Source organism: Pseudomyrmex gracilis, unplaced genomic scaffold, assembly GCF_002006095.1.
Source record: "Pseudomyrmex gracilis isolate BER0280 unplaced genomic scaffold, ASM200609v1 scaffold_4, whole genome shotgun sequence".
Lineage (NCBI taxonomy): Eukaryota > Metazoa > Arthropoda > Insecta > Hymenoptera > Formicidae > Pseudomyrmex > Pseudomyrmex gracilis.
In genome coordinates, this window is record NW_018020588.1 from 399408 (window position 1) to 421848 (window position 22441).

The 22441-nt window shown below is 40.9% G+C and overlaps 1 protein-coding gene across 5 annotated transcripts in view; it reads left to right on the forward strand.

Moving 5' to 3' along the window:
- Positions 1-22441, forward strand: part of LOC109856677 (stress-activated protein kinase JNK) — a 129540-nt gene that overhangs the window by 14324 nt on the left and 92775 nt on the right. For 2 of the 5 annotated variants that reach the window (XM_020432250.1, XM_020432266.1), the window contains exon 1: positions 17187-17242. The exons of the other annotated variants lie outside the window; for them this stretch is intronic. The gene's annotated coding sequence lies outside the window, so the exon portion shown is untranslated. Of the gene's footprint in view, positions 1-17186; positions 17243-22441 lie in introns of those variants that run through there. 5 annotated transcript variants of the gene reach the window in all.

Below are 22441 nucleotides of genomic sequence, written 5' to 3' on the forward strand. Positions count from 1 at the left end.
CGTAAAATGTCGGATAAAATATTATCATCTCTCAACTATTTTGATAATCGCGATTTTTTGAAACTGTCATGAATTACTTTTATACGTCGGCCCAATTAATTAACGAAACTTTCGGTGAGATCCGGAACACCTCGGTTCGTCTCATAATTAATCGAACTAATCAAGAGCTTGCAGAGAAAAAGCGAAAGGTGGCTCGAAGTTCCATAAAACAACGTGTTCGTCCATCTTTTAATTGGATTATTCCTCTTTTATATATCCTACTTTTCGTTTTTTTTTTTATGTCGAGTAAGAGCGCTTGGTCTTTGTCACACGCGACTGTTCCTAATTAGCTAACACAATCGCGTTGATCGAATCAGCGACGACGACGACGTTTATTTTTCCACTTCGATATTGCGCGCGCTCGCTACATCGCCCCGATAAGAAATTGCGTTATATATTTTTTTTTTTTCGAACACTTTTTGCTTATTTTCTTTTAAAAACAGAACAATTTTTTAAAAACTTGTCTGATATTCACTGTTGTTTTATATCACGGTGATTATTGAAATATTGTGTCGTATGTTTTCTGTATTATGTACACATATCTGTTTGTATTCGGAAATCGTACGCGATACGTGAATTTTTTAATTGTTTAAAAATGAGGCGCTGACAGGCCATTAGCCTGCGCGTTTCTTCAGGGCCGAACGAAGAGCAGTCCTCGCGCAAGCGCAATTCCTCGCTCGACTGTAATGGGAATGGTTATGGATTTTCGGGCTCCGCGACCTTCGCGTGTCGACCCATGCTCCTTCTCGTGCTCTTGCATATTGTCATTGGCGTTGCTCGAATCGCTGGGACATCACCTCGTGAAAACTTCCGACGCTTTCATGCTCGAACAAATGATCTCTCTCTCTCTCTCTGTCTCTCTCTCTTTTTTCCCGTTTTTTCGAAATTTCGGGCACGATCTATTTTCGAAACAATATTTTCCATTGATCGGACATATCAATTTCATTTTTTTGCCATTTGTGATAACCGCTTTTGCGGTAATTTCAGAGCTCAGAAGTGAATATCGATAATCGTCGATTTATGATAGCAATAGGCGAGAATGGTTTTTCGATTCAAAATTCAAGAGTCACACATAGAATTGGGGCAATATTATACGTATGTATTTTTCAGAAATATTATTCAAGTGTTAACTTGAATAGAATATTACACTTTATCATTAAAAAAAAAAAAAAACTTAGAACCACGTACTGTTTTAAAATATTTACAATTTAACGAATTTAATTGCTCGTAGTTTTTTCCGAATTTCTTCCAAACTGACTCAGTCGTGCCTTTGGATTCATTGTTAACGCTGTTTTTAAAGATCTCTGCTCGTCACTCCGCACGAGTGACAAAGTCTGTTATTCTTTCTCGCGGGCACAGAGAGAAATAGTATCTATAACGGTCTTACTTTAAATAACCAACTCGTCCGCGCTAATCCCGACGTCATTCGCGGACCGCGAGTCAAGAGAGCGCCGCTGAATGGGATAGGTGGAAGTAAAGGCAAAAACATGAAATATGAAAGAGGGCATTCGTACATATCTATATCTATATATATATATATGTACCGGGATCTGTGTTTTACAGAAACGACCCTACTCGCGCGAGTCTATTGAAACCGAGTCGCCTCTCTCGTACACCCACGTGCTCTACTTTATGTATTCATCCTCGAAGACCTCGAGTCGCTCGAACGATGTCAGGAAACGTGTTTACTCGCGGTTTACGTCGGTTTCTGTCTGGCCTCGCTAGCCCTTCCACCTTCGTCCAATATTTGATTTGCTCTCATCAACATGCTTATTCCCCCTTTATTTCGTACGCTCATGTAGCTGTCGTATTATCGATGTCCCGTAAGCTCAACCCATCGTAACGAGACGTTGAAGTGTTAGCGAGATAACACCGACAAATAGCGGAATAGCTGCCGCAAAAAAACAAGTCGAAAAGTACTGAGCAACTCCTCGAGTTACAATTTGCAATCTGATCTATGATAGTTTCGAAAAGTTTTGAAAAGAACGAGGAGAAGTGTGTTTTTCATGCTTATTATCCTTTTAAGCGTTGAACTAACTTTGGTGGTTGTAATTTTTCTTGTCGCGCGAGAACAAGCGAGAGAAGATTGAGTCGGGTTGTTAACATCTTTATTAGAAAGGCAGAATGTTCATAACGCGACGTTATATATATATGAATATTCAAAGCTTTTATCAACGAAATATACCTTTATAAATTGTGCAACGCGAAGACAAAATACGAGGAGAAAATACATTTTACTTTCCGCATTAAGCCGTGATGGGGAGGTAAGGGTAAAAGTCCACGTGCTACAACCATTGTCCCTTTTTTGAGAACAAGCTAGGCAAAAGCTCCGGGAGTATCCCCGACGAACAGCCGCAGTATCGCGTGTCGCGAGTATAGTTAGTCACGCGACGGAAAGTAGGTGTTAAAGCCGAGCGTTCTTTCTCGTTTAGGACGATGCACCTTTGACATGAGGATAATCGAGACTTAGAAAGCGACGCAATCTACGTCATATTTTAGCAAATTTAATGTTTTACTTGAAAAAATAAACGCTTGGAGAAAAATTTATCGTTTTAATTGGATTTTTATCGGGATAGAAACTTCAATTTTTCAAGTATTTCGAATTATAAAATCAAATCAATTTGTGGAGAGATATGAAAAAAAACTTCAAAGACTCTGAATTTAATTTTTAAGTCATTTTAAAATATTAATCTGAATCTCTTTTCTTCGTCAAAAAATTATTTAAGAGTCAGAATTCAAGCAGTATCGCGGAAAACTCAATCAAGCGTTTAATTAATCTCTTACCGAGAAAAACTTCGAGGTTTTTCAATAAATTTATACTCCGTATCGTATACACACTCAGTATGTACGCTGTTCGGTTCGTATTTCACCGCGGAAGCTGCACGTGCCGAGCGTAGGTTCTTGCAACTCCGCGTCTATGATTGACACGCCGATCGGACGATTTTCTTCGGAGGGTTTGATGGGACTTTATAAACGCCACGAGCACTTCTGGAACAGCTATTTCTCGTAAAATACTCTCTGGGGCCGCATTTCCCAAAGACTCGCTTCGTAGCATCGTAATGACTTCGCTCGCGCGCATCCGACGACGAATCCGATGTCGTCACTCTCTTCTTCTTTCTCGTGGGGGTTCCCGAGAAAGTCTCTCCCCTGAACCTGGTGGACCGAAATCGAGGATGATGCGATTCGATAGCGAGGGTTTGTTGTTGTCGCTTTGGAAGTTGTAAAAGCTCGTTGCAGTTGAAGTGCATTGAAAGTAAATATGGATGGACGCGTGAAAACAGCGATGTAGACAGAGAATTATAGAGAGGATAGTGAGTACGAGAAGATTGAGAGAGACGCAGAGAAAAAAATGCCTGTTGGATGGCGTTTGTCCATTGAAGATCCTATTGCGCCCGTACACGTCCGCTTTCATAAAACACTACGGCGTGGTTGCTCTGAAATAGTTGCTTTGAAACCACTCAACGCACAGTTGTTGCGCGAGTATAAATAAATAATATCACGCACACGTGTATTCTAATATATATATACACGTGTATTCTAATATATGTATATATACACATACAGTTAATATAACGCTTTTATAATATCGAGAACACATGCATGTGTATGGCGAACATTTTTTTCCACAATCGACGACAGTGCCGTGAAGGATTAAGTGTTCAACAACCCCCATGTTATTTTATTCCCGCTATCTGTCATCCTCGTAATCTCTCTTCGGGAGAGAACATGAAGTCGCGTCTGGCGAGATGTCGGTATACAAGGGGCCATATCTCGTCAGAAATTTTTCTCACGAGCGCGGAAAAGCAGTCGAGCGCGCGGATCGAAGGTGTCTGCTAGTATTCGACGAGTGCATTCGGCGGCGTATGGTGGATGCAACGAGACGATTGGAGAAGGACGGCAAGCGACGAGGCGGGAAAGGAAAAGAAGAGGAAGGAGAATTATCCCGCGCGGCGTTCTCGTGACTCGCATCAGCCTTTCAATTTTCTGCGAGCACATCCGACTGATGCTCTCGGCTCTCATTTCGCGCTTCGCCCGAAGGGCGAAACCGACTCCCTCGTCTCGATCGCACAATCGCGATTCATCGAGCCAGGCGCAAAGAGGTGGGAGCTGTTGTGTAGTATGCAGAAATGCGTTTCCGAAGGATTGTTACAATCAGCTCTTACTATCCGACGTGAGATGTTGATAAATTTGCTTCGCGATGCATGAAATACACAAATGTGTGTGTGAGAGGTGTATGTTGGAAATCTAATTTACATTTCTACCTCAAAATAGGCTGAACCTAAGAAACAACGGTTGCGAACAAAAATTATCTAAATAAAATTTATGTAAAGATAAACTTTCAATATTTACACAATTTTAGCTTCAAAAAAAGACTTGCAAATATTGAAATCTACAGTTGTCTGACAAAATAATCGCGTAAATCTCTGTTTCTGATTATAGCGTTGAGTAGAAATAATAATAAAAAATAAGAAGTAAGCCGGTAAGGGGCTTACGGATATATATCACGTCTGACTACGAATATACCTCGATCACTGATATGTCAAGTAGATTTATTGTTTTTTTTTCTTTACTGTCACAGGCGAGTTTGACGATCTAATATAGATGTCCGTTGGTGACGTAAAGTCGCGTGATCGAATCGAGTACTCGAGTATACGCGTGTTCACGCGATATTGCATCGTGTGCCGAGTACACGGCGGGAGGAAGTGTTTCGGTGTTGCGATTACGACGATGCTGCTGCATCGCCGGACGTGTATCCGTTAACGGTGTTTGTGTGTGTGCGTGCGTGTGCATGAAAGCTACACGCTGAGGATGATCCGGTGGCAGAGAACCGGGTTGCGGTACTCTGCGGCAATGCGCGTCGCCATCTTGGTTTATCGATCTCGTTGCCTACCCTTCGCTCTCTCGTCCTCTTCAGCCGCCCAAGCACCCCGTTGTTCGTTCACCCTCCCTCCCTCTCTCCACCGCCGACGCGTAATCCTCTTTCTTTTCTCCGCTCTTTCTTCTCTCTACGTCTATTCCGACCCCGCTCTTCTTCCGCTTTTGTTCCGCCGGATTTTTTGTCTTTACGAACGAGCGAGCATCATTAACATCTTCAGCTGCGCCATATTTGTCAAATTCTTGTTCATAAATTGAGAATCTCACGTGCGTTTGATACCTAACGAGGTAAACATTCGTTCCGGGGAAAAATGACTGATATTTTTCACGCTGAAAATTTTACGTTAATATTCGTTAAGATTCGTTCAACGAGATTCTCGTTGAATATATTTTACATTTTGTACGTTCAGGTTTTATTCGACGCGAATTTTTTAGAAACGCGCGAAAGTTGCACAACTCTTGTCTTGTGTACTTAAAGTTTCATTTGCTAAAAGCCTTTCTACTTCTCAATCGTTTAAGAACTCGAAAACTATCGATGTCTCGACTTCGAAACGGTAATTATCCTTCTTAGTTTAGATCTGTACCGTAGTTCTGGGACATACTATATAAACGACTGGGCCGAAAGTTAAACCATTTGTCTCAATTTTATCGATAGATACACCTGTTCTTCTCTTGAATTATAATGACCTTTGCACGCGGACTTAACTTTCTCATTCAATAAATTTTGATCTAATTGACATTTAAACATTTTATTTTCAGAGTTTAATATACATATAATAGGAAAGTATGACGTAAAAAAGTAAAAGTAATATTTTTATTATACAATTTTATAGCAAAATGTTTGAATTTATAAAAAAAAACAATATTACTAAAGTTTCAAATTTTTTAAATAAATTTTCGAAATTTAAGTTAATTACAGGATTTTAACGCGCATACAATGTTAGTTTTCCATTTCAATAAGTAATCGCGTACTGACTAGTAAAGTTATTTGTTTCTTCCTCTATCAGTATTCCGTATCGTTAACTTTCACAAGGTGGGGGACAACGTTCGGGCCCTCTTTCGCGCGTCTCTTTCCAGCGACGCGAACGTTGCTTGCGATTCAAGTCATGCACATCGCGCGCGCTTCATTAATTAATAAACACCCCCTCGTCGGCGCAGAAAGCGCACCCCGGAAGAACCGCTCGGCCGACAACACCCTCTCCGCGCTCACTCGTTCGCAGTTAATTGTCGTCGCGGCAATGCACTGCAAGATGAACGCGAAACTCAATAATAAATTCTCGCGGCTTTGGTTCTCGTTACGCCAATATACTAGCTGAAACCAATCTAAAAAATGTGCTGACGTTTGTTAAGACGCAAAAAAATAACAAACACACCTCGAGACATCTTGGAACTTGCTCTTGAAATTTTAATATGACGGACGCACAAAAAAGAGAATTTTATTTTAATCTTAGAAAATCTTATCTTATTGCAATTCAATAACTGACGTGTTTTAGAATTCGAAATTAATGAATGATAAAACTCAAATATATTTTATTTAACTTTTTTTTATCTCTATTTTATGTGTTGAGAAAATTCGTGATCTCATAACGTGAGATCACCTTGACGATAGGAATTACGAGGTAAACGCTTTGCGTCATAGGCGGATTTCTTTGAGAAATGGAATGGATGAAAAAGACGTCAGGGGGATGGAATTCTTGAGAGCCGTTCGCGTGATCGCAGAAAGAGAGGTAATAACGATGACTAGTGACCATTATTCGTAACTATAACGACCTCCGTGCGTTGGAAGCATTTCGTACCTACAATTACGGGGGAGTCGGAGCGTTTACGAATGCGCCAAAGCTCAGTACAAATTGCCCTGGGGGGTACGACTCCGTGTACTTGCGTAGTCCGCGTAATCGTGAATGATGGGCAACATCTAATCGACGGATCAGATTGATGTATGACGTACGCCCCCGTCACACCTTGCGCGTGAGTCTTGAATTATCATTCGATAGAATATAGCGCGCTTTTTCATTTATTATTTTTGTAGCGGCATGTAAAAAGTACGTTTCTACCACGAGCTTTTTTTTATTATTTCTTCTCGTGGGAAGACGCGACCAGGACGTTTTAGTTCGGAATCCGGTCGTTGCGATGAGAGGAGGTTCTCATTTAAATTCCCGGGAAAATCGAAGAAGGACACGTGCTTCGGGAGAGGTTCATGCTCGGTAAACGCGACGTAAATCGAGAGCTCGACCGAAGAGGCCCGGGCAAAGCCTGAGCTCTTCGCGTAACTCGGTAAGCTTCTTATTGTCGACGCCCCGACGACTTGGTACAACATTCGGACCTACTTCCCGGATCTAGTCCGAGCTTCTAGACCAGCCAAACTATCCAAGTCTCTTTTCTGACAAGATACTTACGATACTTTTAATATACGTGCTTTTTTTATTTGATCTTATTTTTTGTTTCGTTACTATTGAAAATTCAGATTAAGCTCTAGAAGATATAACTTAAAAATAAAAGGAAAAAAAACATTTTATTAGAGAAATATTCTCTTTAATGATTTTCTAAGCGAAGTACGACAGTTTTTCTCTAATAGTAATAAAGTCACGATAGGTGGTAAATTCTATAAAGTGATTTTAATATGAAGCGAAGATTTTCCATGCAATTTCCTCGAAAGCGTCACGCTTTCACAAAGCTTCTTTGGCATCCATCTCCTCGATTGATATCGCGGAGGTTGAAGGGTTTAATGCCAAGGATCATCCATAATCGCCATGTCCGACAGAATCGCTTTTGCCAGGCGTAGATCTAGCATTAAATTTCGGATGTGTGTGTGTGTGTGTGTCTGCGCCACAGGCGAGAAACTCGCTTACCATAGTCTAGACCGGTCAAATTGGTAGTCTCTCGAGGACTACCGAAGGGAGAGGAATGTCAAGGCGTCGACCGACGGACGGATGGAGAAAAGGGGTCTTTGCGTAAGGAATCTTGCCGTGGCATCCGCCACATCTCATGGTTAACGCGTGTCGACGCGATAGGGATCGTTAGCTACGGTATTCCAGACGATAATAAACAGTAGTCTGCCGCCGTCGCCGCTGCCATGCGCAAGTGTTAGCGTCACCGTAATAACCGGCAGGTGGTCCGTGTAATCGCGACGCTCCGCTCCCTATAAAGCGAGAATCGCAACGAGCTTGATAACGACACGCGGCCATTGACCGAGAGCGCAATTAACAAAATTCCACTTTCATATTCGGGATAAGTGGAATATTCGCAATAACGGTGACGTGCGTTACCTTTTGCACGCGATTCAATTTAATAAAAAAAAAAAACAAAAATTAATTGGCGCCAAATTTATATAACGTATTGCCTAACGAAATATATTGCGCGAATTACTACTTTTTTTTAGGTACAATGAGAATGTAAAAAAACAGCTGAGTGGATAATTTAATTTGAAAATTGAAGAAATTGTGAATAACACATAAAATTGTAATGTCGTTCTCTTTCTCTCTCTCTCTGTTTTTGTTAAAAGAAAATATAATTTATACAATTTTCAGAGAAAGTATGTAAACGGATATTATTTAAGCTACGGGTCTGATCTGGGATAATTAGATTTCCTTGCGTTTTCCAACGTTTCCCGGACGACGCACATCTCGTGCGACGAATAGTTCAATTGGAAAACGGATGGAAACGCGCGCACGATCGACGTGATAGTCGTTCCTCCTTCCTATAATCGACATCGCATTAATTTGAAACACCTTGCTTCCGTTCAAGCCGCAGCTTGTTGGTTTACCGATGATCGGATTACCTGCGAGGATACCTGAAACCGTAACAAATGTTACAAGATGCTCCTGACGAACCGCGTCTCTCTTTAACAACAAGTATCGCGCAACTGTTTCAACAAATAAAACGATATAAACTCGATCATTATTCGTGTTATTAGAAAACAATAATGATAAATCAATTAAATTTATTAGTGGAAATGGAAGCACAAGTAGAGTTAAAAGCAAATTAATAGTGACATAACGTGCTATTTGTTAATCAATGATTGCGTGATAGATGATGATAGGAAATCGTCAAAAATCAATTAACTCAAATTCTCCGTTTTACGGAAATCCATTTTATTGCAACTATTGTCAGATTTATGTATATTGACTTTATTTTTGTTCTAACAAATCGAAACTGAAAAGAAAATTTATTTACACGCGAAACGCGTGTTTTCATTTCTGATGCCACGGCACAGATTGTTCGAGTGGATTTGAATATTTCATTCGCACGCCAAAACTCGAGATTGAGAAGGTAACGTAAATGTCATAACTGTCAGGTGTAATCTCTACCTTGACACGCGTTTAATCTACTAATTTGGCAGATGAGGGACAATATTCGCTAAAGATGTTGGAGCTCGAAACGAGAATTTTGGTGTGTTATACATACATTAAATATCTGACAATAAGTTTAAACTTCTTTCAGACTAAAAATTATCTCTGTTATTAAAACGTAAAGTAAATTGATTTGAAATCTTGTTGTTTTAAATTATATTCTATTGAAGAAACTATTGTATTGAAAGTTTGTGTGTGAAAAACTCTAGTGAAGAGATAGAGATAGTGTGAGACAGCGAAAAAGTATTTTGAGACTTTCGAATAGGTCTCTAAATGGCCACTTTTATCACAGAAGTCTTTGTACAAATAACCTCAGTATAGTTACGAAGGATTTCTCTCGCGATTCTGACTGCGGGTTAGCCGCCCGAAGTCTATTGTCCTCGTAATCTCGTTCGTATGCTCGTACTCGTCACTAGTGCCAGTTGTGTTCCGCCCACGGTATTTCTCGCCAACTAAGCTTCGATTTTCTCTCTCTCTCTCTCTCTCTCTCTCTCTCTCTCTCTCTCTCTCTCTCTCTCTCTCTCTCTTTCTCTTTCTCTTTATACTGAATATACATATACAACTTGACGTCACATATCCCTGACGCACGCTCAGCGAGGCGCGAAGTGTCGCCGGCGCTACGTTTGAAGAATTAAAGTGGATGTCGCACGCGCGAGCGCAATAGGCAATCGATGAAGATATTTCTGGTCCACGTGACTTTACGATTTGACATTCGGAAACGCGATAAGAAAAATAAACAAAAGAAAAGAACAAAAAACACAACGAGAATACTGTTTGTGTAATTTTAACTCTCGTTGGACACACGTAGATGAGGATATTTATACGTAAAACGACTGAGAACTTAAAAAAAATGAAAAGTATTTACGTATCCAACAGATTGAAATAATAGAATATTTTATAACTTTTATTTCTATTATTTTACTCTCATCAAAAATATCAAAAATCTCGCGTAAGTTTATTGTCTTTTAGCATTTTTTTTGGGGAAGTTGATATCTCCTTTCCGACGCGGGATATCGATTTCACGAATCACGTTGTGGTTTCTGATCTTCTGCGTGTCGTAGTTTTGTTTTCGCGTCCCGTATTTACCTGCACATTACCGTGAGATACGGACGAACGATGAAATAACAAGGTGGGTGGAAACAGAAGAGCGTTTCCTTTCGTTAAAGTAGGAAATCTCGTGTGGTCCAACGTGGTCGTGAGAACGGCTTGTGGGCGTTCCTCGTGATCCCACCCATACGCGTGTCTCGTTAATTCGCCCGTCTAATGACATGGAACCTCCGAGCCATTATTAGACGTAATCCGTTAATAGCGCGGAACGTCACGGTGATCGCTTTCAAAAAAAATATTCTTTAAAGCGATGACTTATAGACGAGTTGTAGCGCAAGAAATTGTGTAATACACCTGTTTTTTTTTTGTTTTTTTTTATCTCGTTATGAATCGTGTCATAAATTTTGTCATGTTATTTTAATATTTTTTATGTGAATTATTACTTAAAAAAACGTTTCCCAGTTAAATATAATCAAGTGTACGTATATAATTTCTCGTGTAATCGAAGTTATTTTTATAACGTTTCATTCGTAAGTTATTCTCTCACAGCTATAAATATACGCATTAATGCTTTCTCAATATATATATATATACGTGATAAATATATCTCTTTAGTATCGTTTTCAAGTTAATAGTTGAGACTTCTCTCTCGAAGCACTGCGAGGCGCGCGCGAAATACTGGTAAGTAAGTGATGCGTCACACACATACACAAACACACACCGTGGACTTTCCAATCAGCATTAATCCCGTAAATTCTACGACAGGAACGAGCCCTACTCGTCGTACAGCGCGTAATTGGTTCCTCGCACAGCTGGGATTACATTCCCGGCGAGCGAATGGTCCGTTTCACGGTTGAGGCACGGACGATGACCGCGAGTACACGAGAAACATGCCGCGGGAACATCTCGATGCGAGTGAGTGGGATGATTACAGATATTCGGCGAGTTGGTCGCATTTTACGTGGCATTATATATCTCGCAGAAATATTCGAAGGCCTGGTGATGTAGAAAAACAAGAAATTCCGAATGCCAAAAATAAAAATTGTCGGAGATAAAACTTCGAACGTTCTTATTTGTTTTGAGTAAAACGGCGAAAATATAAATTTTCACATTTTACTTTGTCACACTTTGTTAAAGAAATTATACCATGTGCTTTCGTGTACGTTGTGCTTGCGTGCAATTTTTTTATAACTTTGCGACAAACTTGTAAAAACAAAATGTTAATGATAAATATATCTTTTCTCGATCAAAATTGTTTTTAGATCGTTATCCGATCGGAAAATGTTGAAAATAATTAAAGATAGTAACTTTTTAGAAGTTTATCCGGCGAGAGATCGCTCTATTCTGCTGACACAACCGACTTCCTTCGAGAGTATATTCATAAAATCTAACTTAATTACGTATAATAATTCTCGCACGGGGCCGTCCCACCACCACTACTACCAATACCACCACCACCACCACTACCACCACCACTATTCACTGTTACCACGACTTACTACCGTTACTATTATCGTCTCCAGCAACTTGGTACAGCTACTTTGGCTGGCGGCGACTGGAAAGGGTGGCTCAAAGGGTTATTTTAGGAGCAAGGAAGGTGGCTGTCCGCGTGCGTCTCTCTCTCTCTCTCCTCTCTTTCCTGACGACCCGCTTCCATTTTCTGTGTTGAAACTTCCTGCGCGAGTGTACGTCGCGAGTGTCAGTGGATTGATGCGTGTAGAATCAAGTCAAGTAATATTATTCACGCTTTCGTTGAATTGTACTTCAAAACTCGACAATTGGAGAGACAAAAAACAATAGAACGAATACAAAATTACATGGTGGTGTGACAATTGATTAATAAACAGTTCGAAAAGTTTTAAAATTGATTTTTAAGTAAATTATAAAGTATTATTTATTTCTACGTGAGAATAATTTTTTATAATTACGGAGTTTTTTCTCAAACTTATAATTATTATAAATATTTATTGGTTTTGTTTTGGTAAAATTCTATACTTGCGCTTGTGTACGCGAGATAAGCAATTGCGCAATGATAAGATAAGCTGACGGAATCTTGAATTCCTTGACACTTAGGCAAAAAAGGGGGAAAAATAAGATAGAAAATCGAACGGATGGTTGAGCGAATCTTGTCGCGATTCATGTTTATACGAAGTGTGAGGATCGTGACGACGCTTCCCTCCTTCGAGATTCGCCATGGTGCCGTAAATGTGTCCCTATAAAGTCGTACCCTCGAAGGCAATGTTTGTGTGCACGCGCGTACACACGGGGAAAAATGCAGGCTCAAGTTGACCCGAAGCGTCGGCGATACAATCGATTGTCGTAAATCGTCAATCCGACATTTTTATGTTTGTACATACGCGCTGTATTTTCTCGGCCTTTCCGCAAATATTTGCAGCAGTCGTTGTCCGCGTTGAAAAGCTCCATTGACGATTTCCCAACCCTTGTGAGAGGCTTTAGTTTTGCATTATTTCTCAAATTTGATCAATGATTGTTTTTTTCACTGTGACGTATACAGAGTTTCGGGAAACGATAAAATAAAAAAGAAGACAATAGTTCAAAAAGTAATATTTTATATAAATATATTATTTTTCTATTTTTCTTTTTTAATATTTTTCTACAGATCTCTCTCTCTCTCTCTCTCTTCTGATCGTTATTTACTGCCATTTTCTCGGCAGACCGCTGGTCATAATTCTGTGTGTCATCGCTTCTCTATCGAGGAAATTTTATAAAGATCGCACTCTTTCGCGCACGCGAAGGAATTTACGTGAAGTACGATAACCGAAATTGCGTTTCTGATTCGTTGATGATTTCAGGGTCGCTTTCCAGCATTTGCGGTTTTATCCTGTAGGGCAGAAAGATGGGACGAACATCTCGGTGGATTAATTTCATCTTTTTTCTCTCCCCTTCTTTCTTTTTCTTTCTCTCTCTCTCTCTTTTTCTCTTTTTCATCTGTCGCGGCAAATCGACGTTTTTACGTTGAGTAAACGCGAACTCGTCGAGTTCAAAAGTGACAACGGTCTTCTTAAGATGATTTCTGCAAACGCTTCGTGCGTCTGTTGAGCTTAATTAACTTTAATTAATCCACGCCGCTTAGAGATTTCGCATCTCGTCGAGATTAAGAGCTGCGAAATTAACATACCGGCGGTCTGACAATCCGACGTGTGTCTCGTGTGAGTATACGTGAAATGCTCGTGCTCGGAGAACTGATTTTTGGAGACGCGTTTGAGCAAGTCTCCAAATCTGTCAGAATGTATATATTGTCGTGTTTAAAGTCTCGAAATATACAAAATGTTTGAAAACATGATTTCTGTTTATATAACAATCTAATTATTAGCACGACCGGTGAACAACTAAATTCGCCATCGATTTCGTGACGTGATCACGTGCATTCATGCATGACACGAGCACGCATATACATGTGTATCGTAACACCGCAATAGATTTCGTAAGCTGATTACAGGGATATATCATCGTTAGAGCCCGGTCGGGTCGATTTTCTGGGTCGATACTTTTTCCTCTCGGTTGAACCGGTCGTCTTACGAGGTTCTCGTCGTTCGTGTCGATCCTGGTTCTTCATTTGCCGCTTCGTTGAAGATTCACTTCTGAAAATACGGTCGCGTGGAAGTTACTAACAAGCGATACTAGGCGATCGATAGATCGCAGGAGGCAGTTTTTAAAATTATCGTACAGTATCATATATTTAAACGTACAACGCGACAGAGAACGGTGACGTTTTATCTTTTTGCAAAGCATGAAAAAAAAAAATAAATAAATATTTGAAGTACTTATTTATTTTGTCTTAACTATTTGCAATATTTTACGTCAATTCAAATGATGTGAAAATAATTTTATATGGAATAAAATGAATTGATTGGCTTATGAGAGTTGCACGTTCAATCTCTGAAAAATTTGTATGCATGTATAATTGTGACTTAAGTCACATTTGAGTTTCGTGGAGTTATTCTCGCAGCCGCACTTGCAAGCCGCGAGGGTTTGCCGTCGGGCATGCTCGATGTAAAGTGCAAATCGCACGTGCAACGAGTTGCGGCAATCGATAGCGCGGATGTAGAACATGCTCCAATTTGCGCGAGAATTGCACGTGTAAGCCTCGGTCTCGTGGCAACTTACGCGGTCTATCAGAACGAAAAACCTTTGTTTAAGTTATAACATTTCGAAAGTATATCACTCTTGTATATAAATTTTTACCATGTTTATAATTTTTTACGTCTGAAAATTTATACAAACGAGAGGAGAAATTCTAACAACAGTGAGAAAAAAAAAAAAAAGAGAAATTATACAAGCATTGAACGGATGATCAGTATGGAAAAAGAATTATTCAAGCAAGAGGGGGAGGGAGGGAAGAGAGAGCGTCACACAGAGTAAAGAAAATACTTGTCGACTGTAAATGAAGCATGGAAATCGCACGTGCAACGGATCGTTGAATGCGAGTGCATTCGTTTGAATTTGCACGTGCAAGAGAACTAGGCGGCGTAAAAGAGATGGAAAATCAAACGCTAGACTTTTTTGCAACGCTAGACTTCGTGCCGACGAAAGGGAACGATCTGACGGGAAGAAAACGACGATAGAGGAAGCAAAACATATTCGAATCGTTATTTTTATCTCATTGCAATCGAAAGACGGCCTTCGCTGGAATATATGCAAATCTCGAGTATATCGTATCCGATGTGCGATCATCTCTCCGACTGTGCGAGAACTTTGAAATATGAAACACACCTGCGCTGCTTCTCGCGTATATATACACGAAGTGTGTCCCAACACACAAAAGATACTTCAATTACAGATGTTAAAACTCGATTTTATTCGACTGTTAGCTGAACTTCCACCAGTATTTATAATCGCAAAAAGTTTATTGAATTTTATGCAAGTTTATTTGTTTATATCGCGAAAAATGTGCACGTTGCGTTCCGAAAGAAAACGATGCGAACGAGTTTTCTCGCAAATTTTCCGACTAACGCGATAAAGAAACGCGCGTTGAAAGGTTCGCGGAGATTGACTTTTATTCCTCCCTAGACGCGTATACGCAAAAATATTTGCATAAAATATTTACGAGGTCATCGCGATACATATGTAGCGCGTGCGTACGCGAGTGCTGCGTCGGCGAGATAAACAAATAAGCGCGTCGACGCGTGATATTTTTATCAGTTTCTAATTCGGCAGGAATGTGCCCTCGGAATCTAGAATCGTATCACGGCGCGTGATAACGCGACACATGTTTATTTTTAGCGGTCTGACGCGTGATCTATTGTTCACTTTCTACAGTTCTGCCGCGATGTCGGCGGCGAACAATCAACCGGAGCACACCGAGCATCAAGCATTTTTTTTATTGATTCTTTATTGTACATTTATATAACAAATCTAGAACAAACGTAGATTCGAATCCATGTACGAAACAATTGAAAATGACTTAAAAAAAAAAAAAGAAAAAAAAACAAAACAAAAACGGCTCACATGATACAATCGCGCGAGGAAAGTCCGAGATGAAATCCAGGTAACTGGACGGAAGTGGAAATCATAGAAAACGGAGTTAACGCGCTCCGGAGAATATCGCGGCTTGTTCCCGAGGTTGGTTTCCTTCTCGAAGGGACAGTCGGATGTCACGACAGCAGTGGTGACGGGGTTGGTGGTGCCGGCTGGGGTAGTGGATAGAGGTGCCCGTCGAGCCCGTCGTTCACGTAGGAGTGGCAGAAAGAGGGGAAACCCGAACCACACGCGCGCACGCGCCAGCTTCCAACGCTTCGACTTTCCCGATCCGATCAGTCTTGCGTAGACCTCTACACGCGTCGCGTCGCCGTTTCCATTTCCGCACGCAGTCGGCTAGTTCCTCGTCCGCTCGCACACACACACACACACACACACATTTTCCCTTCACTTCCCCAATTGTCCGCACGTTTTCGCTTTGGTCGCTGTTGTGTGTGCGTGTTTGTTCTCCATCCCAAAAGACGAGCACGAAGCGAAGCGTGTTCGTCGCGCGAATCACGTGAGTGTGTTGTATCCCGCGCGCGGAGAAAGTGAGACGACGAGTCACACGCGTGCTTTCTGAACCACGTGGTTACGCGGGCCGCGAGAATTTTCCGCGCTTTTCCAACGCCAGACTCGACGACGCGACGTCGCCGCGCGCTTCGATTCGTCACGGACTTCCGGAAAACGATCCGAATCGGAAAAACAGTTTTGTTCATCCCGCTCATTTGGAAACAACACTTTCCCTCAGAGAGAAATACATACATGTTGCGTACTCACGCAAGAGTTTGTATACACAGTGTCATGTCAAGAATACGAACCTTTCAGAATTTTTCATCGTATGAAAAAATATCGGAACGTATGTGGTAGCTCGTGAAGAAGGTACACATATCGTCCTGTATAATTCTGAATCAAGTTTGTAGAGAGTGCGAATTCGTACACGAAAAAAAAAAAAAAATCACACAGTGTTTCGAACTGTTTCACATATCCATTTCCTGACCGTCAAACTCGCTTGGTTTAGATATCCGTAACCGTTAAAGTGATCCGCGCAGTGATTGCGTCCGATGCGGTCAGACTCAATAAAACACTGTGAGCGAATAGTTACAGTGTGTGTTTATTCGTGCAAGTAAAAAAAAAAATATACACAGTGTGGTATCGAGTATAAAAAACGAACGCACGAGGAACATTGTGTGCGAGGAGATTTTCGCCATTCGCGTTTTCCCTCCTTTCTTCGCGGATTCTCTCCCTCTCCGCGCGTCCCTTCTCTCTCTCTCTCTCTCTCGCGCGAGGCCCGACGAGTGCAAGCCCTCTACTACTGCGCCGCGGACTGCGCTCGCTGCTCGCGTCGTACCTGTGCTCGCTCGCTCGCTCGCTCGCCCGTCCTGCAACCCCTGCCGACTCGTGCCGCCATCCTGCCCCCGCGAGAGGGTCGACGTGGGATCGATATTTACGAGGTAAGATGGCTCGCGCTTCTCTCTCTCTCTCATTCCTCCCTCTCTTTCTCCTTTTCTCTCTCCTCTCTCCCTTTCTCTTTACGTGACTTTTGGCCAATGTGAATTACTCGAATCCATGTCGCTATTTACGCTCGCAAGCACCATGTGCTCACACATTGAGGATTTTTCATAGTTTCCTCGAGAAAACGTTTTTCCTCAAATATTTGCTGGCACTTTTGAAGCGTTTGCTCTTTCGTGCGAAATTACAATTATGTAATTGTCGATGAAGTTACATAAGTGTGTGCTTCCACTTTGTGTGAGGTTCCATGTAGAAACGTTATAGGATTGAGTAGGGTTTCATGCTCAACGTAATTACGATGATTAGCGATTGTGGTATGCTTGAGAGAAAAAATGTCGCGCAAGAAGTTTTATCTTTTTATTCACGCGAACAAGATATGATATTATTGTAAAAACCCTGTATGGGATTTTCTTTCTTTTTTTTTTTTTTTTGTATTTTTATATTATTCCGCATAACATAGAGCTTTATGGTCGTTGATCGCGTCGAGCGGATAGCACGCGCGCGAAAACGCGCGTTCAGTTCACAAAGTGGCATTGCGTGAAAATGAGGATACGTAAATAAAGGATGTTACGTAATTTCTTCTTGTTTTCTAGCGAGGCCGGTTCTCGTTTCCTCTCTCTCTCTTTTTCTTTTGGAAGAGTATATGTTCATGCGGTAAATATATCTACTAATGCAAAGAGGCGCACCGATGTGAGCGAGCGAGATCGCGCGGTAACCACGTTCTTTTGGCAGCAGTTTACGCGGAGTTTACGTATTTGATCGTAAAGACGCATAAACAGTTCTGGAATCTGACCAGAAATCGCGTCGAGATTCGCGTGCCGAGCCAATGAATTTGTTCGCGAATTCGTTCGCCGGATAATGGAAGCGCGAATCGCAAAATGAGAATTGTTCGCTCAGCTGATGAAAGAGAAAATTTGCAATTTATGCAAATATTTGTATGTTGCAAGTCAGAGTTATATAAAGTAAAATTAATAACAACGTTACAGCGCCTATTTACTTGTTATACGAGAAGAATATTTAACGCAATTTAATTTTCTCTTTTAAAAAAGAGTGGAAATTAATTTTAAAAGCAAAAAGGAGAGTACATCTATTTATAGATCGACTTGAAAACATTTGAGCAAATTAATTTTAAGCTCAAGTTTCTCAATAAGCGAAAAAGAAAAAAATATCACACGACTACCGAGTTTCGCGATCGATTATCGCAAACACGAACAACTTCTTATCTATAAAATCCTTATTGCGGCGCTCAATATTTCGCATTACCATCTCGGAATTTCATTAACGGGAATTATTAGCGATTCTCGGGTCAGTAACGGACAGCCATTACCATCTCGCTAGGCGTAGCGCAGGTAATTATTTGACCAGCGAGTGCACCAGCTTGGGTCGTTAGTTGCATTCCCAACATTCCGACGCCAGTGTGCAACGCGTGCGCGCGCTAATATAACATATATATATGTCTCGGCGCGAGAAACGCGTCGAGAGATCCGTCTTGATCCGCCGAGATTTAGTCCCTAGACGCGCGTCGCTTAATCTCGATCCTGCTTAAATTCTCCATATTGCCTCCAAATTTCAGGAATTTGCGACACATATTCAGCTTATCCTCGACGTTAAATCAGTAGCGAATATCGCGTTCAATCGCTTCTCGGGTAGAAGGATGAAGATACCTTATTTATGCACGTGCATAAATAAGGAGTTCTTGGTCCTCAAAAGGAATAACGATCGCGAGTAACGTCTGCTTCGGCTGACGCGACTATTGATATTTTCATATGAAAGTAAGAGCTGTTCTTTCTCAGCCAAAGTTTGCTTTGAGAAGAAATGCGCGACTTTTTCGAGAACACCTCATGCATGCGCGAAAAAGGTGATCGTTAATGTGTTTACTTTGAAAGCAGTTTCAAGTTCTCTCTCTTCTTTCCACTCGCGCAACATCCTAGTAGGAAACCTTTCCGAGCTGTTCGTTTGCGAGATGAAGTTGTGGAAATGAAAACCACTTCTAAAACGGCGGCAACGCGATCTTCTTTTTTTTTTTTCAACAGAGTATTTTTATCGTATAAATCATTTTTAGTTTGCAGAACTTTGAGCAAGCCATTGTTTAAGGAATTCGTTCAATAACCGAACTTGTGTAACATCGAAGAAATTTATATTATAATGTTATGTATAATATTATATATATATAATATATATATATATATATAAAATTATATATATATAAAATTCTTGAGTTTTCAGGATATCTAAAACTTGGTCTTTTTCATCTTCCACCCTCGGTTGCTCTTTCCCTCGACTATGTACACCCCAAAAGTTTGTCAACGCTGCGTGTCGACCCTCGACAAAATATCACGTGACTGAAATGTCAGCGGCTCTCTCTTGGCACTATCGGGTGATGGCGAGGTTGACTGGGGACAACCGAGGCTCGTTTCTCTGGAGTTTCGCGGTTGGAAAGGGGAACACGAGCCAGAACCTTCATACGGGACGCCATTGTGTCCGACGATTTTGTTACTTTTGTTAACTTGGCAACTTCTCGCTAGTAAAAATCAAGTTTAGATTTACGGTTCAATTAACTGCTAAATCATCATAGTTGTTCTCGTATTTATTGCGTTTAGACGTAAACACAAAATCAAAGTTAGACAGCTAACTTGTTATTGCAATATAAAATATTTGCAAGAAAAAAAGTAACGAAAAAAAATTTAAGTTAAGGGGATTAGCCAGTTTACATAGACGTCTAGACAGTAGTTGCATTCTACGTATATTGCTTTGTAGCTCGTGAAGACAAGAAGTCAACACCCACGTCTCTCGTATCTATCATTTACTTCTCACATAGAACCGCACTTTGGAAGTTGCCGGCTTCTCTTGCACGTATCACACTATGTTCGCGCTCGCTGTGTCCACCGTCTGTAGCAATTACGGATGCCTTCACGAAATCTCGCATATCTCGCGCGGTTCTTGCAAGCAAAAGCGGACCGCTTTCTTCGCGCGACGGCCGAATAATTTTGCAACCGCACAGCCTAATCCGCCGCCGTTCTGTGCGTATTCTCGGCTACCGCTCGTGGTGGCATTTCTCGCGCTCGTCGGCCGTTAGATCTGTCCGCAGTTAATAATGGCACGACCGTTTGATTTAACGGCGTCATTAGGAGCCGCGCCTCTCTCTCTCTCTCTTTTCACATCGTCGAGTTCGCTTTCTTTAGTAAGTCTTAAGGACCGCGACTCCATCGTCCACGCTTATTAGCTCTCACCACTCTCCTCGAGTAATTGGCCGTATTAAATTTAATAATCCACTGGCCGTTGACGTGGTCTAACCGCTTCCTATTTCGCGCTCTGGTAATCGGTTAGGCTGGACCGCTCTCGATTCCGCGTAAGCGTGAATATTTCATGGCGAGCGTGAAATCCTCTTATCTCTTGAGGGAAGACGAGAAATCACTGAAGAGACTAAGAGGCGCAAGTCTGATGAGGTCTGATAATATATTTGAATTTTGTTTAAAATATAATATCTCTCTGTAAATATACGTGTCTTCTATTTTGGTATATAAATAAATTTCTAAAAAGAGTTCTACACATTTGCAAAGTGTAAACTTTTGTTTCTAGCAAAAATGTTATTTGAATTACACGTACTCACGTACTCGTGCTATATATTTTACAAATATAGAAAAGAAAATGAGAGCAAAAATATTAAAAAAGAGATATCGTCGCGTCAAAAATTGTTATCTTAGTTTTTATTATACTGGACAATTCCAGCGTGTAATTTACGCTTTTAAAAATAAATTTGCGCTACACGGACATTACACTCGACCTTTGCGTATAATATTTGCATTTTCTCATAAGTGTTTCAGACGGAATTATATATAATTTTAATCAAACGTACGAATGTACGTAACGTGTGTGCGTATGTAAAAAATTCCATATACGTGTAAAGTTCCAATATATATGTACGAACATACATACGTGTATATAATGTTTCTAATGCAATGTCTAAGACGCTATTCACATGTGAGACAGAATTTCCGACTATTTCTGGGATGCGGAATTAATTTTCCAAAAAATTCAATAATGTTACGCTGCGCGGATGCGCATGAAACACATGTGCGACAACAACGTAGCGCGACACGGCGGGTATTTGCGATTCATATCGAGGGCGTAATCGGTTGCCGTATCTGACGTTGATTAATGCGACAGCGCGCTTGTACAGAATTGTTAAATCGCGCACATCGCGCGCGTCCCTGCGTCGCTCGCCTGCAATAGCTCGGGTCTAATTGCGCGTGATTTTGCTATCGCCAGCGTGGACACGCGTTGTTGCAGCCGGCTTCGTAACACGTTTCAGAATTATGCGCAGAGTCAACACGTTTGCTGTGATACCACTGAGTGTATTATTCTACATCACTTTGTGTCTCACGACAAACTATCTGATCCGGTCCATGTTTGACGTTGATTGATGTAAATCAATTAATCTTTAATTATTACTTTATTGAAAGAGAGGGAGAGGGAGAGGGAGAGAGAGAGAGTTGAGTTTTTGAGAAAGTATAAACTACACGTTTTTGCTTCTTAATATAAAATATTTGGAAAAAAGCGTAAGAAAATTAATTCTATTATATTCTCAATCATTTCAAGATTGACTCTATAATCGTCAATAATTTTCAAGATCGACTGCGCGACAAAAATAGTACACGACGTCATGACACAATCATACTGCATGTGTTGGAATTACACCGATTAGATAAATACGTGTACATTATATGCACGTAGCGACTGGGAATTTTCCGATTGGAATTATGAATGCTCGAACGAGACGGCGTATCGATCGGCTTGTTAATTTAATTTCGAATGCCGCGAAATGAAAATGTTAGCTTGGGCGTGAACAATCGATTATAAAATGCCAATTCGCATAACATCTTCCGTGAAGAAAACTCGTTCTCGCGTATTTGATCGCGGGTCGGAACCGTCAAGTATTTGTCCGCGTTACGATTAAGAATACCGAGTATTAACGGTTAATTAATTCTTGCTCGGAAGATAACGTCCAAGTATCGCACCGCGTCGCAGAAGCATCTCTCGATTCGTTTGCTTAATTGAACAACAATCGTCAAACGCAAAGATAAAATTGTTTTGACTACGACGAGCATTTTTATCACTCCCGTGTCGATGTTTTCCAACGC